Source organism: Humulus lupulus, chromosome 6 (genome assembly GCF_963169125.1).
Source record: "Humulus lupulus chromosome 6, drHumLupu1.1, whole genome shotgun sequence".
Classification (NCBI taxonomy): Eukaryota; Viridiplantae; Streptophyta; class Magnoliopsida; order Rosales; family Cannabaceae; genus Humulus; species Humulus lupulus.
Genome location: NC_084798.1, coordinates 32,807,055 through 32,816,316, shown reverse-complemented (window position 1 = coordinate 32,816,316; position 9,262 = coordinate 32,807,055). Strand labels below are relative to the sequence as shown.

The following is a 9,262-nucleotide window of genomic DNA, read 5'->3' as shown; positions in this document are numbered from 1 at the left end:
ATTAATTAAATAAAAAACTATTTTTTTTAAGTGTTACCAAACAACACTATAGTAATTCTATGCTCACCGCGTGTTTTTGTTTACAAATTATTTTATGGTCTTAATATATGAAATATAACAAGTAGTCTAAACAAATATGTATATTTGTTGTGATCTGACCTCAACATATCGATATTGTCGAATAAATTTTTATTTTTGGGTAACACACTGAATTTTCAAAAATTAAGAAGAAAATGTCTTCTTTGTTCATATTTGAACAAATAAACAAAAAAATAAAATAAACCACACTTAACACAATATAATATGTAAAAAATTGAGCTATAAGATGTATAAGAGCTGTAACACTTGAAAAACATAACAAACTGTGTGAAACTACTCTGAGAGAGACATGGCAACGCTTACGGTGCCTCATCCAGTTCCTCCTGTGGGCGACGATTGTGACCACTTACACAAGGCATTTCAAGGTCTCTCTTTCTCTCATCACATACTATTTTTCATACATTTTTTTGTGTTCTATTTTTTCTATTATAATTATATGTGTCACAGCTAATCATCATGATCGTCAATATTATTTTAAGTCTTGCAAAGACTAAGGATATGAGTACAGAACCTGTGTTTGTAATTGTAGATCTTTAAAGCTAAATTCGATCTAGAAAGACACTATTTGTTACCTTTAAACATGTTCATGTGAACTCTCAAGTTTCAGCAATTTTAGTCATTTTAATCAGTGCCATGATATTTTATTGATTGAATAGTTTAATTTGGACTTTTGCATCTCAAAGTTTTTATCGTGAATCTGATACTTTCAAGCTAGTCAAATAGATTTAGTAAGTGTTACAATTTCTTATTCACTTTTGAGATTAAAGAGGATGAGATTACAACAAAACCAAACTATATCCATGTGATATTTCAGGATGGGAAACGAATGAAGAAGAAATAATCTCCACATTGGCGCATAGGAATACAAGTCAACGTAGTTCGATTCGCCAAACTTATGTTGAGACATATGGAGAAGACCTATTGAAAGCACTAGACAGTGAGCTTTCAAGTTGACTTTGGGGTCAGATTTACAGCTACACCATTTATTTTCCCTTTGTATGTATAATATTGCTTCTATATAGTGATCCTTGCTTGAACTGATTGATAATTTATACAATAGTGAAAACTTTTGTGTACAGAGAGCAGTGCATCTTTGGACACTGCTGGTGGACGCCACAACACGTGAAAACGTAATTACTTTATTGATACAGAAGTAATTACACCAAGATTTGATTACAATTCTTGACTACACACACTAAACACTCTAGCTTACACTCTTTGGAACACTTTTAGATGCACTTTGTGTACTCAATCTTTTTACTCACTTTTGGGACACTCACTTTGCTACTACCTTGGACACACATTACATTTGTATTTATAGGCTACAAAGGAAACATCTACATCTTTCTAGAATTTTCTAACTTTATTTATTTAACTACTTTCTCCATTTTTCTAAATGTTTCTAGAACTTTTTATATTGTCTAATTAGTTCTAAGCTATTTAAGAACTTTCTAGAATGTTCTATGTTCTTCTTAGTATATTCTAAAACATTATAGAATTCTAGAGCATTCTAGATATGGTAATGACTTTTAACACTCCCCCTCATTACTGAATCTCTAAGCTTCTTCTCGTTTGACGAGGTTTAGTTGAGTTCTGAATTTCGAAAACTTGATTGTTCTTAGTCCTTTGGTGAATATGTCAGCAACTTGATTATTTGTGTTGATTTGTTGCATCTCTATTTCTTCTTGAAGCACTTTTTCTCTCAGAAAATGATAATGCACTTCCACGTGCTTTGTCCTTGCATGAAACACAAGATTTTCTGCTAGACGAATAGCAGACTGATTATCACAATGAAGTGACACTGCATAGTCTGTAAATTGATGTAGATCCTTCATTAGTTGCATCAACCATGTACTTTCCTAAGCTACCATTGTTGCTACTCTATATTCTGCTTCAGTGGTTGACAAGGACACCGTTGGTTTCCTTTTGCTACACCAAGATACGACTCCAGATCCAAGCATGAATACATATCCAGTTGTTGAGCGACGAGTATCGTGATCTCCAGCATAATCAACATCGCAATATCCAACTATCTTAATCTCGTCACCTTTCTTATATAAGAGGTCGTAGTTAATGGTATCTTTGACATACCTTAGCATTCGTCGCACTGCTTCCAAATGAGGCTTCTTCGGTTGTTGCATATATCGACTTGCTACTCCAACTACATATGAAATATCTGGTCTAGTTAACGTAAGGTAGATTAAACTACCTACAAGTTGCCGATACATTGCTCCATCTTGCAAGTCCTTCCCTTCATGAGCACATAACTTGGCATTAGCTTCCATAGGTGTTGAGATGGGCTTGCATTCGAGCATTCCAAACTTTTGCAACAATTCTTTAACATACTTTTGCTGACAGAGAAATAAACCTTCCTCAGTTCGGTCGACTTCTAATCCAAGAAAGTGTTTCAATTCTCCAAGCTCCTTCATTTGAAAGCGAACTGACAAGTTCTCTTTTGTTTGACGAATCTCCGCTTCATCATCGCCAGTAATGATGAGATCATCGACATATACTAGGAAAACTGCGATCTTTGCATCCCTTACTTTGACGAATAAGCTTGAATCTGCATGCGCCATGGTATAACTGCTCTTTACTAAGAACTCAGCAATCTTGCCATACCATGCTCATGGAGCTTGCTTCAATCCATAGAGCGCCTTTTTCAGTTTGCAGACATAGTCCGGATGAGCTCTATCTTTGAATCCTTTTGGCTGGACCATGTATATTTCTCGATCTAATTCTCCATGTAGAAAGGCGTTCTTTACATCCATCTGCCATAGCCTCCAATCTTTACTAGCTGCAAGTGCTAGTAGAACCCGTACTGTTGTAATCTTAGCGACTAGGCTAAATGTCTCGTCATAATCTAGCCCATATTTTTGAGAGAATCCTCGAGCTACTAACCGAGCCTTGTATCTTTCAATTGAATCGTCAGGACGAGTTTTTACCTTATAGACCCATTTGCACGAAATGGGTTTTGCTTCCTTCGGCTTTGGCACCAGCTCCCAAGTCTGATTCTTCTCTAAAGCAGTTATCTCTTCTTTCATTGCTTCAAGCCACTTGGAGTTCTGGTATGCTTCTTCATATGACTCCGGCTCTCTGAACTTCTCTTCTTCAGCTACAGCAACATTGGCGTATTTGGGATTTGGCTTCCGCGCTCTTGTTGATCTCCGAAGTTCTAGTTGGCCATTATTTGCATCATCTTCTGATCTTTGATGCACTCCTATTTGCCATGGACTCTGTGTTGTGTCTTCGTTGTCTTCTTCACTTTGTTCTTCTTCATCTGTTTCTGGAGTTGAAGGTAACTCAACAATTTGCTCCCCCATCTTCTTCTGCAAATTGTCTTCTATGTCCTTAGAATCTGGTAACTCTTCCTTTTGCAGTTGTTGGGTCGCAACATTTCCACCATTTTCTTTGGCTGTCGTATCCAATGAAGATACACCGTATTGCCTTCTTATCAAATTTGCTACGTAGATGACTTGGCACAAACACGTAGCACACACAGCCAAACACTCGAAAGTGACTTACTGTAGGTTTATAGCCCCACATTTTCTCAAAGGGTGAGACGAACCCTAACTTTGCTTGAGGAAGTCTATTGATCACATGAGCTGCTGTTTTCATTCCTTCAGCCCAAAATCTCCCTGGAACATTCTTTGAATGTAGCATGCTTCGACATGTCTCTGCAAGATGGTGATTCTTCCTCTCTGCTACTCCATTCTGTTGTGGCGTATTTGCACATGTGAATTGATGGCGTATGCGGCATTCTCGAAGATACTCAGAAAATTCATCTGAGGTATATTCGTCACCGTTGTCTGTTCGAAGGCATTGGATTTTCTTCCCGACTTCTCCTTCCACTATTTCTTTGAATTCTTTAAATTTTGAAAAAGTTTCAGATTTTTCACTTTCATAAAGAAAATCCACACATACCTTGAAAAGTCGTCAATGAATGTAACCATGTACCGCATGCCGCTGATTGATGATTGTTTGACTCGCTCGAATACATCAGAATGAACTAGCTCCAATGGTGCTTTGGCTTTGAACTTTGAATCTTCATACGGTAATTGATGCGCCTTACCGTATTGGCAGCCAGCACATATGGTCTCTGTTCTGACCTCGAGTTGAGGAAGACCCTTCAGCATAGACTTCTTCATCATTACCTTGAGTTTGTGATAGCTGACATGACCTAGCCTTGCATGCCATAAATTTGTTGTTTCGTTCTTTCGAGTCTTGTCTACATAAGCCGATTCTGCTGACATTACGTTGACAGACTCTAAACATTGTCCTCTCATCATCGGTGTTCCAGAGATTTCAAGATCTTGGTAGATCTTGACATCTTGAGGATCGAATACGACATGGTGGCCCGACGCCGTAAGTTGTGCTACTGACAATAAATTTTTCTTCATCCCAGGTACATGGTAGACATCCTGGAGTGAAACTTCTTTTGAGCTGAATCTCGGCGTGATTGTTGTTTTACCAATGTGAGCAATCGGTAATCTTGAGTTGTTGGCTGTTACCACTACACGACCACCTTTATATTCTATTATGTTCTGCAGCTTCTCTTCGTCTCCTGTCATATGATTTGAATAGCCAGAGTCAACTATCCAATCATTAATGTAGTCGATCTTTCTTGGAACAGTAGCTGCTAGAGCTAATTCTTCTTCCTCCACAGCGAAAGATGCTTCTGCGTCCCATTCTTCATCGCTTGTCTTTTCTACATTTGACGTGGCTGCATTACTTTCTGCATTTTTCTTCTTGAACCAGCAACTTTTAGCCATGTGGCCATACTTTCCATAGTTGTAGCATTTCCCATCAAATTTATTGTTATTCTTTTGACTGGCCACGCCGGTTGTCTTTCTTTTGAGCTCCCCCTGTTTGAGAGCTTCCATGATGACTATCCTTGTCATCATTTTTCTTAAAATTTTTGCTAGCATTTGGTCGAGATCGACCTTTCTTATCACCACTAAAGAGTACTTCTTCGTCACTCTTTAATGAGATTCCAGATGTTTGCTTAGCTAACGCTTCTTGGTCAGCTAGCAAGTTTTCCAATTCAACAAGAGAAGGTTGGGTTGGCCAACCTTGTATTGTAGCAATAAAAGTTCTAAATTCTGGCCTTAATCCATGAATAATAATTCTTCTAATTCTAGCATCTGACATGCCAGCAGCAGAGTCTAATGCAGAGATTTCGCGACAAAGAGATTTTACCTTGGTGAAGTATTGGTTGATCGTCATGTCGCGCTGCCTGATTGAGAGAAGCTCATTCTCCAAAAGCTGCAATCTTGTATCATTCTTCTTGGTGAACAGCGATGCGAAAGTATCCCACGATGCCTTCGGTGTCTTCGCTGGCCTGATGTGCTCCAACATTTCATCTTCAACTGTGGTCTGAATCGCAAACATGGCTTTGCCCGCTTTAATCTTCCATTTCTTCAAAGCGGTTGCATCCTCCAGTTGTGTGACTTCATTGCCACCAACGATCTCCCACAAGTCTTGGCCTTGGAGATATGCCTCCATGTGCATCGACCACGTGTTGTAATTTTGGTTGTTAAGTTTCTTAATTCCACCGACCACTTGAAGAGCACCCATCGTGCAAACTCTGTAGTACTAAACCACACACGATCACTCTAAGAAACTCAACAAAGGACTCTTTCGGTACGACCCCGATCCGGCTCTGATACCACTTGTTGGATGCCACAACACGTGAAAATGTAATTACTTTATTGATACAGAAGTAATTACACCAAGACTTGATTACAATTCTTGACCACACACACTAAACACTCTAGCTTACACTCTTTGGAACACTTTTAGATACTCTTTGTGTACTCACTCTTTTTACTCACTTTTGGGACACTCACTTTGCTACTACCTTGGACACACATTACATTTGTATTTATAGGCTACAAAGGAAACATCTACATCTTTCTAGAATTTTCTAACTTTATTTATTTAACTACTTTCTTCATTTTTCTAAATGTTTCTAGAACTTTTTAAATTGTTTAATTAGTTCTAAGCTATTCAAGAACTTTCTAGAATGTTCTATGTTCTTCTTAGTATATTCTAGAACATTCTAGAATTCTAGAGCATTCTAGATACGGTAATGACTTTTAACAACTGCATCTTGCTGAGCGTGATGCATTGCTAGCTTATGAAGCTATAAGGAAGAACACAACGAATGCTTACTATGTTTTGTTGGAGATAGCTTGCACGAGAAGTTCGCGTGAGCTATTCCAAGCGAGGGAAAACTACCATGCTCGTTTCAAGAAATATCAGGAGGAAGATGTTGCACATCACACCACTGGCGATTTTCACAAGGTAATCTTTGCTTGTGCTTCTTTAGTTTTATACAAGTTGAAAGGCTTTTGTACTGACAAATGAGTTTCTATTTTGATTTCTTGTGGATTGCAAAATCAAATTTCTTACCACCAAAAGTTCAGCATGTAGAGGGTGCTTTGTGTACCAATCTCTAGAAAACTGAAGTTGAATTATGGGAAATTGAAACATAATTTCCCTTTCGAGAGGGTATGAGATATAGTTTCAAATGGGGAATGTGATTCTATAAATTCTCAAACATTCACTCAGGAAGGGTATCTATTGAGTGGTCAAACCTTTAATTTTCTCTCATTAGGTTCACTTGTAATACTGAGCTCGATTCTTTAGGAGGATCTGGCAGGTAAAATGTTCGAGTTTCTTGATTTTAAAAGATTGTAAGACTCAGCAAGAGAATACTATAAAATAGAAAAGAAAAATGCCAAAACCTTCTACCAAATGTAAATTCCCATGTAACCTCTTAAGGGGTTAAATGTCCATATTATTTCCTTTGGTTTGAACTCTTTTTTTTTTTCTTTCTTTCTGTTGAGTACTTTTAAATACTCTTTCATATGCTCAGATAATAAGATTTTTTCTCGCTCTCTCTCTCAGCTTTTGGTGCCTCTTGTGAGTGCATACAGATATGATGGAGCAGAGGTCAACATGACACTTGCTCATTCTGAGGCTAAAATACTGCATGAGAAAATCTGTGAGAAGGCTTATAATGATAAGGAAATCATTAGGATTCTCACAACCAGAAGCAAGGCACAACTCAATGCAACACTTACCCACTATAAAGATCATTTTGGCAATGATATCAACAAGGTATGATCAAACTCTATTCTACACCAACCTCGATGATATGATATTTGAATTTGCATTTTGGTTGGTGCTTGTGTTCTTAGACCAAATAAAAAAAAAACACTTCTATGTCTTATAAAGTAATGCTCGAATACAATTGCATATAACTCAAATGGATTGGTTAGGATTATGTCATTATGTATTGGATTATCCGGTACACCAACCTTTAAAAATAAGCACAGGCTTCTGGTTTTCTAGTCTAACACACTTTGACTTCTTTAGTGTCCCAATAAAAGGGGTCGGATTGGAAAAATAGAATTTAAGGGTATTATTTAGACTTTTAAATTCATTTGATTTGTGTTGTAAAAGATTCAAAAAGGCTAAAAAAGACGAGCATTAGAGTTATACTTTTCAATTGAAGCGGATTTACTCAGCCTGATTTCCCATGACAGAAGTGTAAAACTTGATCAAAGTAATGATTGAAGTTTAAGCTAGTTATATGATAAGTAGACCTTTACCAAGTGGTGAGCTTGCTAGTTTTGATGAAAACAGAATATGTTCTTAAAATAATAAACAGATTGTAACAAATTGACACTCATATTTTACTACAAATGGCAATGCAATAAAAATCTTTTATTTTGCACTAGCTTCATCTAAGAAGGTTAATTTTCATTCTATACAGTTAGGCTCTACACATCTAAGATAAAGTACCTATAATTCACAAGAAAGAATGATAGAATAAGTCACAAAAAACTTATTTCTCTCGTTAATGGAGTTTTGTTTTGATTTTTTTGGGGAAAACTTTATATGCAGGATTTGAAGACAGATCCAAAGGAAGACTACGTAGCATTACTAAGAAGCACCATAAAATGCCTGACTAGTCCTGACAAATACTTTGAAAAAGTTGTTCGTTTTTCTATCAAACGCCTAGGAACAGATGAGGAGGCTCTTACAAGAGTGATTGTGAGTAGAGCTGAGGTTGACATGAAACGAGTCATGGAAGAATACTACAAAAGAAACAGTGTCCCACTTGAGACTGATATAAAGGGTGACACTTCTGGAAACTATAAAGGCAAGCTGCTTGCCTTGATTGGTCATCATAAAGCCTGAATCACTTTCCATTGTTCAGGTGTTTTTTGGGGTTTTTCTTTCTATTAAAACAAGTGATTATGATGTTGAACATCACAACACGTGAAAACGTAATTACTTTATTATTACAAAAGTAATTACACAAAGACTTGAATACAATATTTTATCACAACACACTCTAAACACTTACACACTTTGCTTTTGGAGCACTCACTTATATAAGACTCACTTTTGGGACACTCACTTTGCTACTAGTACTACCTTGGACACACATTACATTTGTATTTATAGGCTACAAAGGAAATATCTACATCTTTCTAGAATTTTCTAACTTTATAATTTATTTAACTACTTTCTTCATTTTTTTTTAAATGTTTCTAGAACTTTCTATATTGTCTAATTAGTTTTAAGCTATCCAAGAACTTTCTAGAATGTTCTATGTTTTTCCTAGTATATTCTAGAACATTCTAGAATTCTAGAGCATTCTAGATACGGTAATGAGTTTTAACACTCCCCCTCATTACCGAATCTCTAAGCTTCTTCTCGTTTGATGATGTTTAGTTGAGTTCTGAATTTCAAAAACTTGATTGTGCTTAGTCCTTTGGTGAATATGTCAGCAACTTGATCATCTGTGTTGATTTGTTGCATCTTTATTTCTTCTTGAAGCACTTTTTCTCTCAGAAAATGATAATGCACTTCCATGTGCTTTGTCCTTGCATGAAATACTGGATTTTCTACTAAGCGAATAGCAGACTGATTATCACAATAAAGCGGTATTGCATTGTCTGTAGATTGGTGTAGATCCTTCATCAGTTGCATTAACCACGTACTTTCCTGAGCTGCCATTGCAGCTGCTCTATATTTTGCTTCAGTGGTTGACAAGGACACTGTTGGTTGCCTTTTGCTACACCAAGATACAGCTCCAGATCCAAGCTTGAATACATACCCAGTAGTTGATCAACGGGTATCATGATCT

The 9,262-nt window shown here is 36.9% G+C and overlaps 1 pseudogene; it reads left to right on the top strand.

The window, feature by feature from the left end:
- Positions 1-388: 388 nt before the first annotated feature.
- Positions 389-8,307, top strand: LOC133783948 (annexin Gh1-like; annotated as a pseudogene).
- Positions 8,308-9,262: the final 955 nt, after the last annotated feature.